Source organism: Arachis ipaensis, chromosome B5, assembly GCF_059453495.1.
Source record: "Arachis ipaensis isolate K30076 ecotype BB chromosome B5, ASM5945349v1, whole genome shotgun sequence".
Classification (NCBI taxonomy): domain Eukaryota; kingdom Viridiplantae; phylum Streptophyta; class Magnoliopsida; order Fabales; family Fabaceae; genus Arachis; species Arachis ipaensis.
The window spans coordinates 146338873-146352785 of record NC_142440.1 but is presented as its reverse complement, the minus strand read 5'-3'; the positions used below and the strand labels follow the sequence as shown (position 1 = coordinate 146352785).

General features: G+C 32.2%; 1 pseudogene; it reads left to right on the top strand.

Annotated features, from left to right (window-relative positions):
• The first annotated feature begins 12500 nt into the window (after positions 1-12500).
• On the top strand, positions 12501-13026 carry LOC148566126 (secreted RxLR effector protein 161 pseudogene; annotated as a pseudogene).
• The last annotated feature ends 887 nt before the right edge of the window (positions 13027-13913 follow it).

Below are 13913 nucleotides of genomic sequence, written 5' to 3'. Positions count from 1 at the left end.
GAAGCAGAAAGAGAGGAATAGGAGAGAGAGAAGGGGAGAGGGAAAAGAGTGAGAGAGAGAGAGAAAAGGGGGAGAGAGAGAGAGAGAGAAAGGAGAGTGAGAAGGGGAAATTGAATTTGGTTTTAGTTTTGTTTAACCGGTTAAAAACCGTTTTTTTTTTTAATTTAGTTTTGGTTAACCAATTCAAAAAAATATGAATATGGTTTTTAAAATTGTTTTATTAAACTGGTTAACCAAAATGTGGTTATGATTTTTTAGCCGGTTAACCACATTTTAGTTTTTTTTATGAACACCCCTAATAGAAAGATTCAATAAGTGTCAAGGTCCTTTGTTGGCTTTGATGACCAGCCCATTTGGTGTCATGGCATTTTCTCACCAACTTTCTTCTTAGATTTTTCCACTTAGGAATGTATAATCTTCTTCCTTTAGTGTAGAAAAAGTTGTCTTCTAGTCAAAATCTTTTGGTCTTACTTTCTCTAGCCAACTCCACCAACTTCTTGGCTAATGGATCATGATGCAACCTTTCCTTGATGGTATGCACAATATCTCCTTCGACAATAGAAATGGCTGCTAACTCAACTTTGCGGCTCAACACATCTACTACCACATTAGTCTTGCTTGATTTGTATTCAAATTCAAAATCAAACTCATTTAAGAAATCTTGCCACCTAACTTGTTTGGGGCTTAACTTCTTCTGAGTTTGGAAGTAGCTTATAGCCACATTGTCTGTCTTGACGATAAAGTATGAACCAAATAAATAGTGGCACCAAGTTCTCCAACAGTGTACCATTGCAGTTATTTCTTTTTCTTGGATGGTGTATCATCTTTTTGTATCATTCAAATTGCGACTCTCAAAGGCAATAGGATGTCCTTTTTTCATCAGAACCCCTCCAATAGCATAGTAAGAAGAATCATTGTGGACTTCAAATACCTTTGAGTAGTCAGGCAATGCTAGTATTGATCTTTCTATGATAGCAGCCTTCAATTCATCAAAGGTTTTTTAACACTCCTTGGACCATTTCCAAGATTGATTCTTCTTGAGAAGATCGATTAATGGTGAAGCCTTGGTGGAGTATCTCTTGATAAACATCTGGTAGTAGTTAGCCAACCTAAGGAATGATCTCAATTCAGATACCTTGTTTGGAGGCTCTCATTCTTTGATGGCCTTCATTTTCTCTTGATCCATGCAGAGAGTTACACCTTTTATGATGTGTCCTAAGAAGTGGACCTCGTCCCTTGCAAATGAACACTTTTTTTCTTCACATATAGGTTATTCTCTCACAAGATCTTGAACACAGTTTGTAAGTGCTCTACATATTCCTCTAATGTATTGCTATAGACAATAATCTCATCCAAGTAGACCACTACAAATCAATCAAGATAAGGACAAAAGATCTCGTTCATCAAGGTGCAGAAGGTCACAGAAGTATTGGTTAAACTAAAAGGCATCACCAACCACTCATACGATCTATACCTCATGACACACGTGGTCTTAGGCTCATCATCGTCAGCAATCCTCAACTAGTGATATCCTAACCTCAAATCTAGCTTCGAGAACAACTTGGTTATACCAAGTTGATCAAACAAATCGAATATCAAAGGAATAGGGTATTTGTTCTTGATGGTTACCTTGTTAAGTGCACAATAGTCGATACATAATCTCAACAACCCATCATGCTTCTTTTGGAACAAGACTAGTGCGCCATAACATGCCTTTTCGATAGACAGATGAACCCAGCATCTAGCAGATTCTTGAGTTGCTTTTTCAACTCCTCAAGTTCTAGCAGTGCCATCCTATAAGATGTTGAGATAGGCGGCTTTGCTCCTAACTCCAATTCAATCTTATAGTCCACCTTCCTCTTAGGTGGTTTCTATTTTGGCAACTCGGGAGGCATTACATCTCTATTTTCTTCAAGAACTTCTTTAATTTTGGGAGAAACGTCTTCTCTTTCAGATGTTGATTCCTCTTGTAATATAACCAAATATGCAATCTCTCTCTCTCTTCTTGAACCCTTTCTTGAGTTTCATAGCAGAGAGAATTGGTGGTCCTCCAACTTTAGAGACTATAGGAACAATGTATGGAGACTTTTTCTCCATGATGCATACTAGTATGGCATCGGTATTATATTTGTCTTTCTTTGTAAGTCGAACCCCATGACTATCTTGAAATCATCCATGGGTGCTACTGAAAAATTCACAAGGATCTTCCAAGAACCAAGAGTCATCTCAACCTCTTTTGCTACTCCCTTAAGAGGTTCACCTTTGGTATTCATGGGTTTGAATCATCCATTTTTTCGATGATCTTCAACCCAAGCCTCTTTGCTTCATCAGGCGTGATGAAGTTGTGCGTAGCACCATGTCGATCATAGTCATAACGGGTTTTCTATTGATAAAGATTTTGACATACATCAAGCCTTTCTTTTCTGTAGGACTTGCCTCTTTTCCCTTTACAACATTCATGAGTTGGACAGATCCAACACATTCAGTCACTTGTGATTGAGCCTCTCGTTCTTTGGCAATAGATACCAAAGTCCCTAACTTGGGCAGTCCTTCATTTGGTGTGGTCCCTTGCATACGAAGCATCCTCCTTTAGGCACGAAAGCTTTCTTCTTTTTTTCGTACTCTTTTTTTGAAGAGTACTTCCCTTCTTTCTTAGTTGAAAAATTCTTCTTGTCTCCCCCACCTTTTGTAGAACTAGGCTTGGAAGAAGACTTGGGTTTAGAGTCTCCTCGATAATACTTGGTGAGCAATTCAGCTACCATAATGGCTTCTTCGACATCCTTAACATTCCTTCTTTATAGTTCTTGCTTTGCCCAAGGTTGGAGTCCATCAATGAAGAAGAACAATACATCCTCTGATGCTAAGTTGGGGATTTGAAGCGTGAGAATAGTGAACTCCTTTACGTAGTCGCTAATCGTACTCTGGTGCTTCAACTCCTTTATCTTCTTCTTTGCTTCATAGACCACATGTCCTTAAGAAAGAATTGTCTTTTCAAATCCCTTTTAAAATAATTTCATGTGGCTATATTGCAAGTATCCTTCTCCATATCTACGTATTTTCTCCTCCACCACAAAGTAGCATTATAAGAAAGGTAGAGAGCTGCAGTGCGTACCTTTATTGATTCTTCGACCACCCATTGGCCTTCAAAGTACCTCTCCATTTGTCATAGAAAGTTTTCTACCTCTCGAGCGTCCCTCACACCCTTGAGCTCCTTTGGCTTTGGGAGATTAATCTTTATCGTCTCCCTTATAATGGTTAGTCGAGATTTTGCCTCCTCGACCAAACTTGAACTTCCTCAAATAGCTTCAAAGAATTCTCAAGCTTCTCTTCGATTTGGAGCATGCTTTCTTTGAAGGCATCTAGTTCTTCCAACACGTGAGCCTCAAGGATCTCTTTGTCGTGTTCTATTCTTTGGAAGCGCTCATCCATAGAGGATAGAACATTCTCAAACATCGAACTCTCTTTTCTAAGAAGTTAGAGTTCTTACCTCTAGGCTCACTTAAAGAGTGCACCTTCTTGCTTTTCCATTGATAAGGAATAGTATCCCTTCCCCTTTGAGACTCAACATGCTCTATGGTTACACTAGAAGCCATACCTACAAACCACTTGTGCTCTCTCTCGAACTTGGCTCTGATATAAAATTGTTTTGGACACACTACTCCAATACTACCATGCCATCACTCGGACTTACTCAACCTCTTGAGTTAAAACCAAGTCAGCCTAACCCTCAGTATTTAGCAAGAAAGTTAAGAATACAAGAGAAAGAAAATTTTAGTGGAAAGAACACTGTATTACTCAAGTATTTCTTACAAATGACTCACACGCCCAAACTCTAACTCTCACATCCTATTTATAGCCATCCACCTCCTTAATAGATGGTTAGGATTAAATTTAATTAACGGTCCAAATTGATCATCCAAAATTTTCACTATAAATATCTATCCTGCCACAATTTTTTAAATACTTTTAGATTATTTTATATTACTCTTCATATTTTTATATACATTCACACTCTTCTAAAATATTTTATGATCTTTTAGAGTCTTCTAGAACATTCTAGACTATTTTAAGACTTTTTAGGACATTTTAATATATTTCAAAATTATTTAGAATATTCTTAAATACTCTAAAAAATTATACAAACATCATTAAATATAACCTTTTAAAATTGACCGTGACAAAAAAAAAAAAAAATTCCTAAATGCCCATGGGAAGAGGCGTTAAAACTTAAAAGACATAAATAAGTAGCTAATACAGGTATCCTATTTATTGGCTTTAATGGCATTATCACCTAATTGAAGGGCATATTCTTTCAAGCGGCTGAATGAGTTAATGGCAGCCGAAGAAAGAATAGTAAATGGTCCACCACTCCATTGTGTGTTGATTTATTTTATAGGTCATGCTAAATTATGGGGTTTTTGTTTTGTTATGAGATGGTGATATACTAAATGAATATTAAATCTATTTTTTGTGAAGTTATTTGAAAAATTTGTATTTAATTAGAATTATTTATATAAATCAACTAATTATTTATTTTTGCAAGTTAAAATTAATATTTATGCTATTAGTTTTTTTTAACGTATCTTCTGATTGCGAGAATAAATCTTCTTTTTTAAAAAATTATATATAATTAATTAAATGGATACATCAACTATGGTTATTCATATAAAAATAAAACAACATTAATAATATTATCAATATATAAATGTAATTATAATAAGAAATAGAGTTGTATTTATTATAACTATAGATAAAAGAATTTAAAGAGTAAAGTATATCAACTATTGCATAAAATAAAACTGATTTGTGAATTTAAATATGGCTTCGAGTAAATTCTTTAATTTCAAGAATAAATCTTCTTTCTAAAGAAACATAATAAGTTAAATGGATATCATCAACTATGGTTATTCATAAAAAAAATATTAATAATAATATCAATATATGAAGGCAATTGGAAAAAGAAATAGAGTTGTATTTATATTTGTAACCATAGAAAAAAAATTTAAAGAATAAAGTATATCAAGTATTGAATTTAAATATGACTTCAAGTAAATATTAATGTATGTTTATAATTATTATTTTCAAGGATTAGAAAATTATAGTATAGACTTTGTGAATAAAATTTAATGCTTATTAAAAAAACATACATTTTTTTAAATGCTTCTAAATTAATTTTTATCAAGGTTTTATTTTCGATTTTGATAACTTTTTTATTTAAAATTAAAAAATATATTGATAATTATTTAGCAAATTAAAATAAAAAATTATTGTCATCAACCAAATTTTTCAAATAATTCTGCAAAATATTAACAAGAATAAAAAAAAAAACAATAGGTATAAGATTATGTTAGAAATGATAAAGATGTATAAAGTGACTGTTGGTTTAATTAACTAATTTTGTATAAGATGTATAAGATTATTAACTAATTTTGTTTATTAAAGAGAAATAACATTACTAATAAAGATAAAAATAACCTATTAAATGACTGTTATATGTTCATATTAGCAGTAGAAATAATAAAATAATTTTAAAGATTTATTTTGTACTTAAATTTTATTCGAATAATATAGATCAGATCTAAATATCTGAGTATTCTAGTAAAAATAACTTTTTCTTTCGATGATACGAAGATGCTATATATATTCACACTGAAATCAACTTTTGTAACTCTTTGCACACCACCAATTTTTTTTCCAAGAATTAATCTTACACATAATTCTATATGTAGAAGTAAAATAATAAAACTCTCTTATAATTTTTTTACTCAAGTCATAATATACGGTATAAGATTTGATATTGATTTCAAACTTGAATCTTTCAAATTTTATGAATCATATCACAAACAATTAAAATAAAATTAGTTAATTAGGATCTCGTCAAAACTTAGATTCAAATTTAGAAAAAAGAATAACTAATTATTCTCAATTCTCATCATTTAATATTTTTAATTATCATATTATTATTATATTCTTTGTGCTAGCAAAAAATATAATAAATCTTTCATTTGAATTAATATAATTATTTATTTTATCAAATTAAAATAATAATTAAATAATTTTTTAGCAAAGATTAGAATACTCATTAGTATGTGACTCCATAAATTCAATACTAAGTAAATAGTAAATTAGTTGTACTAAATTTACTAATCAAGGTTGGTATCTAGTAACACTCCTCAATGATTCGATAGTATAAAGTAAAATATTTTTACTAAGAACCCAAAAAAAACAAGGTATAATTTCTTCTATCTTTTCAGTTCTTGGTTAACCTTTAGAATATGGTTTAATTGTCAAATTCTAACTTATTACCATTATTATAATGAATTGTCACTACAAAAAAGTTTCAGAATAGCGACCAACAAAATCGATCGCTATTAGTAATCGATTTTGCGACCAATCAAAATTTTTTAGGAAAAAAAAGTTAGTTGCTAAATTTCAATTAGCGACTGATTTAGTGATTACCCACTCTTGGTCGTTAAAATCGATTGCTATTTTTTGATTTAACGACCGAAATTAGCAACCGAAACAAAAAGAGTTTTAGAGTTCGTTGGTGACTAAATTGGTCGCTATTTTTAATTTAGCGACTGATGTTGTGACCAATATAAACACAAGCTTAATAATTGTTGATTGTTAAATCGATTACTAAATCAATTGTTAAGTATTAAAATAACAATTAATTTAGCGATTAAATTAACAACCGATATAAAAATACAGGACGAAAAGCTTATTTGGAGATTTATCTCTTAATTGGTTAACGAAAAAAATTCATAATAATTTAGAGATTATTTATTTATTTATAATTTATAATTACTTTGATAGATAATAATAAGACTTGAAGTTAGGATATCATAAATACTACTTGATTCTTAAGTCTTAACTATTGGTTTCTTCCGAGTTGCATCATGTTTTCATTTTACTATTTCTTTTTTCCTTGTGAAATGCATATACTGCAGATTACATCTATCATAGACATTGTTGGAGATAAGTGTGTATGTCCAACAAAATACTATTGTAAATTATTATTATTATTATTTCCTTTTATAAGAATAAACTTTTATAATTTATGATAGTGTCCTTAATTAAAATTAGAAACGAATAATTACGATAGAGATCGTAATAATGAGATATACGTTTTTTTGAGTACTTTTAATTTAAATTGTTCTTAATCGTAGAATCACTAAAAATGGGACATTAGTGATTCGGATAGATTAATATATATATAATAGTCTTCATTGGATGAAGATTAATAGATCTCATTTATTAAATTATATATATAAATGGTATATATAGAGATATAACCATTGAACTGACTCACTCTAAGAATTCCTAATGGTTATAGTTACCGTATATTTGTCAATAGGATATTCTTATGATGAACATAATATTAGAATTTTCCTTTGACCTGCGACTATCATAGTAATTGACAATGTATTTGTTATACTTTGATTCCGGACACCTAACACCCTACGGTGTTAGTTGAATGGACATTGGGTATGATTTAAATACTTGTAGAATTAATGATTAGTCAAAATGGAATCCATCAACTATGGTAATGAGTTTGAGCTCTACGATTATAATGAATGGAATAAACAATGCCTTGGCCAAGGGGTTTGAATGAATTAAGAAATGAGTTTCTTAAGTCATTCATAATTCATTATAATAATGGTAACAAGTTAGAGTTTGACAATTAAACCGTACTCTAAAAGTTAGCCAAGAGCTGAAAAGAAGGAAGGAGTTGTATTTTTTGTTCATCTTGGGTTCTTAGTAAAAATATTATTACTTCATACTATCGGGTCGTCAAGGAGCGTTGCTAGACGCCAACCTTGATTAGTAAATTTAGTATGACTAATTTACTACCCGCTTAGTATTGAACCTATGGGGTCACACACTAACGAGTGTTCTAATCCTTGGTAAATAATCATTTAATTATTATTTTGATTAGATCAAATAAATAATTATATTAATTCAAATGGAATATTATTATATTCCTTGCTAGCACCATGAATATAATAATATGATAATTGAGAATATTAAATAATTAATTATTTATTCTATGATGAGTTTTAAATATGGATAAGATCCCAACTGATTCTGTTTCAAATTAAATTGTAATTTGATTCACAAATCAGTCACCAATCTCATACTATATATATGTGTATATGATAAAAGAAAGAACACACAAGTTTTTCTTTTACCTCCACATACACAAATATTCTAAGTCTTAGTGAAGAATTGCTGGTGCAAGGAGTTGCAAGAAATTTCTCAGTTAAATCCATTGGTCAAGGAGTTGACAACAAGGATCAGTCTCGGTGTGGATACACATAGTACCTTCGTACTATCGAAGGAGAAAGTTTTCATTCACTAGGGTACTCAGGTATTGGCATCTAACCCATCTTATTTTAATAAAGTTTTAAGCACAAAATAGATCAATAGGATTACTTTATTATTTCCGCTGCGTGTTATGAACACTTGTAATCCTACAGTGGTATCAGAGCCATGACCCTTTTGTGTTTAAAATTTTATTGCAAAAATTTACAGAATTAATAGGATTAATTTAAATTTTGTTATTGTAGTGAATGTGATTCCTAATAATGGCATGGGATGCTATTATTAAAATTATAAATTTATATGGGATAAAATTATATGTATGTTAGGAACATACTGTTATTATTATTTTTTATTTATTTATGAAATAAAACTGAAAGGAAAAAAAAAGATAAATAAATTTTATATTTTGTTTACGAGGAGTTACCTGACAACCAGGAGATTCGTACTCAAGGATAAAATTTATATATATGTATTTGATACATGGAATGAATTAATTTTTACTTGAACCTAGACAACCTAGGGGTATAAAATATAATTCAATTAAATAATAACCTGACAACCAGGTAATTATTTGGGATTAAAATTGTATGTGATACATTTAATCATCTGTTTAAAAATGTATGAGTAATGACTTGACAACCAAGATACTCATTCATGATTTTAAATATTTTTTTTAACACTTAATTTAAGAAATAAAGATTTCTTAATTTTCTATAATAATAATTATTGTAGAAAGTGTTATTTGTATGTGTGAATACGTACTTATATTTATTTTTTCCTTTTAGATTAATGAATAATATGTCTACTCTATCACTGCGTGGCATACTTGAAAATAACAAATTGGCTGGAGCCAATTATGATGATTGGTATCGTAATTTGAGAATTGTTCTCATGCATGAAAGGCTAATTGATATAATCGATAAGCCTGCTGTAACGGCCCCAGTTCCTAAAGAGGATGGAAGTATTGATAATGAGGCAACCAAGGCTTATGAGAAGTACTTGGAAAATTGTCTTACTGCCAAATGCATCATTCTGGCATCCATGGGTTCTGATCTTCAAAGGCAACATCAGGATATGGATCCACCAACTATTGTTGAACATCTTAAGAAGATGTATGGTGCACAAAGTAAGACGGCCCGATATCAATTGTCCAAAACTTTGTTTAGATCTACACTTGATGTGGACTCTCCTGTTGGACCCCATGTTCTTAAGATGATTGATCTTATTGAACAACTTGAGAAGTTGGGATGCAAATTGGGCAAAGAACTTTCACAAGATTTGATCTTGCAATCTCTTCCAGAAACCTTTTCACAATTCATTGTTAGCTTTAATATGATTAAAGTAAGCTGTGATCTTCATGAAATGCTCAACATGCTAATTGATTATGAGAATCAAATTGCATCTGAGAAAAAGAAAGGAGTTGCTATGGTAGTTGGCAACTCTTCTAAGAAGAAAGGAAAGTGGAAAGCAAGAGGAAATGGAAAGAATAATTTTAAAAGAGAACCCATGGCACCTAAAGGTGGTGTGACCAAACCCAAGGGCAAACAAGAAAAGGCTGACAAAAATGATGCTGAATGCTTTTATTGTAAATGCAAAGGTCATTGGAAAAGAAACTGCAAGGAGTACCTTGCTTCTTTGAAAACCAAAGAGGAAGGTAAGACACGCTTGAAAACAGTTTTCATGATTTCTTTAGCTACTATTAATTCTTCTATATGGGTATTAGATACCGGAAGTGCTCATAATATTTGCAATTCGTTGCAGGGACTACGAGTAAGTAGATGGCTGAAGAAGGGAGAAACTTACCTTCAAGTCGGGAACAGAGCAAATGTTGCTGCTGTAGCTATAGGATCTATTTCTTTAGCAATGCCTACGGGCAAGACATTAATATTGGAGAATTGTCATTATGTTCCTAATTTTGTTGCAAATGTTATTTCTGTTTCTATGTTGGACAAACGTGGTTTTTATTTTAATATTAAAAATGGCATTTGTTCTACTTATTATGGTGATGACTTATACGTAAATGGCTATCTCCAATATGGCATTTATATTCTTCCCGATTTAAATGGTAATTCTGTCATGCATGTTTCTACTCTCAAAAGAGAGAGAGGAATAATCAAGTAAATGAATCATATCTTTGGCATTGTAAACTTGGTCATATAGGGGAAAAAAGGATTTCTAAGTTACATAAAGAAGGTTACCTTAACAAATATGATTATGAATCATATGTAACTTGTGAATCCTGTCTCAAAGGAAAAATGACCAAAACTCCATTTATGGGACATGGAGAAAGGGCTACAGAATTATTGGGACTAATACATACAGATGTTTGTGGACCAATGAAAATTCAAGCCAAAGGAGGATATTCCTATTTTATCACTTTCACTGATGATATGTCTAGATATGGCTTTGTGTATCTTATGAAACACAAATCTGAGTCATTTGAAATGTTCAAAATTTTTCGCAGTGAAGTTGAAAATCAAACAGGTAAAAGCATTAAGGTGCTTAGATCTGATAGAGGAAGAGAATATCTAAATGATAATTTTCTTGAGTACTTAAAGAAAAATGGGATTTTTTCTCAATGGACACCTCCTGGTACTCCACAACACAATGGTGTTTCAGAGAGGAGGAATCGAACTTTATTAGATATGGTTCGATCCATGATGGGTTTTACTGATCTTCCATTGAATTTATGGGGCTATGCTTTAGAAACAGCAGCATATCTGCTAAATAAAGTACCCACTAAAGCAGTTTCTTCAACACCATATGAGATATGGAAAGGACGAAAACCAAATCTCAAGCACATTAGAGTTTGGGGATGTCCAGCATATGTTAAGAAATTGCAAAGTAATAAACTTGATGCTAGGTCCGATAAATGTAGATTCATTGGTTACCCTAAAGAAACAATGGGTTATTATTTCTATCACCCTTCTGATCACAAAGTGTTTGTGGCAAGAGGTGGAACCTTTTTAGAAAAGGAATTTCTTTCCGAAGGAAGACAAGGTGAAGAAATAGAACTTGATGAAGTTCAAGAAACCAATGAAATAGTACAAGCTCAAGAACATGAAATTCAAGTTGAGCAACCAACTTTGGATGTACTCAAACTAACACCAAATTTATCATCTTCAAGAGTTGAGGATAACGAACCAATAGTAGTTCAAAGAGAGATTAATGAACCAATCCTTGAACTACCTTTGGTACAAGAACTACCTCTTCGACGGTCCACAAGAGAACATCGTCCACCACTAAGGCTAAACCTAATGGTGCAAGATGATGTAGAAAATGGGATCGATTATGATGATAATGATCCTAAGACTTATGAAGAGGCAATGCAAAGTTCCGAAAGTCTAAAATGGCAGAGTGCCATGGAATCCGAAATAGAGTCTATGAGAATCAACAATGTTTGGACTTTGGTTGAACCCTCAAAAGACATAAAACCTATTGGTTGTAAATGGGTTTACAAGAAAAAGATTGGAGAAGATGGTAAGGTAGAGACCTATAAAGCCCGTCTAGTTGCCAAGGGATACCGTCAAAAGGAGGGAATAGATTATGAAGAAACATTTTCTCCTGTGGCAATGCTCAAATCTATTCGGATTCTAGCTTACTATGATTATGAAATATGGCAAATGGATGTGAAAACAGCTTTTCTCAATGGAGAACTCAAAGAGGAAGTGTACATGACACAACCTGAAGGTTTCACACTTCAGTCTGATCATAGTAAAATTTGTAAGCTGCAACGCGCCATTTATGGGCTAAAGCAAGCTTCTAGAAGTTGGAACATTTGCTTTAATAAGACAATCGAAAAGTTCGATTTTATCCGGTGTGAAGAGGATCCTTGCATATACAAAAAATTTAGTGGGAGTACAGTCATTTTCTTAGTACTCTATGTTGATGACATATTACTAATAGGAAATGATGTACCAGCATTGCAAAATACCAAAATTTGGCTATCTCAACAATTCTCCATGAAAGATTTGGGAGAAGCAGCCTATATTCTAGGAATAAAGATCTATAGAGATAGATCTAAAAGGTTGCTCGGACTCTCACAATCTATGTACATTGATACCATATTGAAAAGGTATAACATGGAAAACTCCAAAAAGGGCTATTTACCAATAGGCACTGGAATTACTCTCAGTAGAAAGGATTGTCCTAAAACTTCTGAAGAGAGAGTACGCATGAGTAGAATACCATATGCTAGTGCAGTGGGAGCTATCATGTATACCATGACATGTACACGTCCTGATGTCGCATATGCGCTAGGAATAGCCAGTCGATATCAGGCAAATCCAGGTGAGGAACATTGGAAGGTGGTTAAATCCATTCTTAAATATTTAAGAAGAACCAAAGACCAATTCCTCATCTATGGAGATTCTGAACTTATACTAAAAGGGTTCACTGACGCAAGTTTTGCCTCAGACAAAGATGATAGAAAATCTACTTCAGGTTATGTTTTCACCTTAAACGGTGGTGCAGTGAGTTGGAAAAGTTCCAAACAAGCTACTGTAGCTGATTCAACAACTGAAGCTGAGTACATAGCAGCAAGTGAGGCAGCTAAAGAAGCTGTGTGGATGAAGAAGTTCATAAACGAGCTTGATGTGGTGCCTTCAATTAAAGAACCACTTTCATTACTGTGCGACAATAATGGAGCCATTGCACAAGCAAAAGAGCCAAGATCACATAAAAAATCTAAGCATATCTTGAGAAGGTATCATTTGATAAGAGAGATCGTTGAACGTGGAGACGTTGAAATTCAAAAGGTTGCTGGGAAGGATAATGCAGCAGACCCATTCACTAAGGCACTTGGATCAAAAGAGTTTGATAAGCACATGTGGGAATTGGGATTGAAATATATGACTGATTGGCTCTAGTGCAAGTGGGAGATTTTGTTGGAAATACATGTATGCCCTAGATCCAATCTGTCATTGGCTCTAGTGCAAGTGGGAGATTGTTGGAGATAAGTGTGTATGTCCAACAAAATACTATTGTGAATTATTATTATTATTATTTCCTTTTATAAGAATAAACTTTTATAATTTATGATAGTGTCCTTAATTAAAATTAGAAACGAATAATTACGATAGAGATCGTAATAATGAGATATACGTTTTTTTGAGTACTTTTAATTTAAATTGTTCTTAATCGTAGAATCACTAAAAATGGGACATTAGTGATTCGGATAGATTAATATATATATAATAGTCTTCATTGGATGAAGATTAATAGATCTCATTTATTAAATTATATATATAAATGGTATATATAGAGATATAACCATTGAACTGACTCACTCTAAGAATTCCTAATGGTTATAGTTACCGTATATTTGTCAATAGGATATTCTTATGATGAACATAATATTAGAATTTTCCTTTGACCTGCGACTATCATAGTAATTGACAATGTATTTGTTATACTTTGATTCCGGACACCTAACACCCTACGGTGTTAGTTGAATGGACATTGGGTATGATTTAAATACTTGTAGAATTAATGATTAGTCAAAATGGAATCCATCAACTATGGTAATGAGTTTGAGCTCTACGATTATAATGAATGGAATAAACAATGCCTTGGCCAAGGGGTTTGAA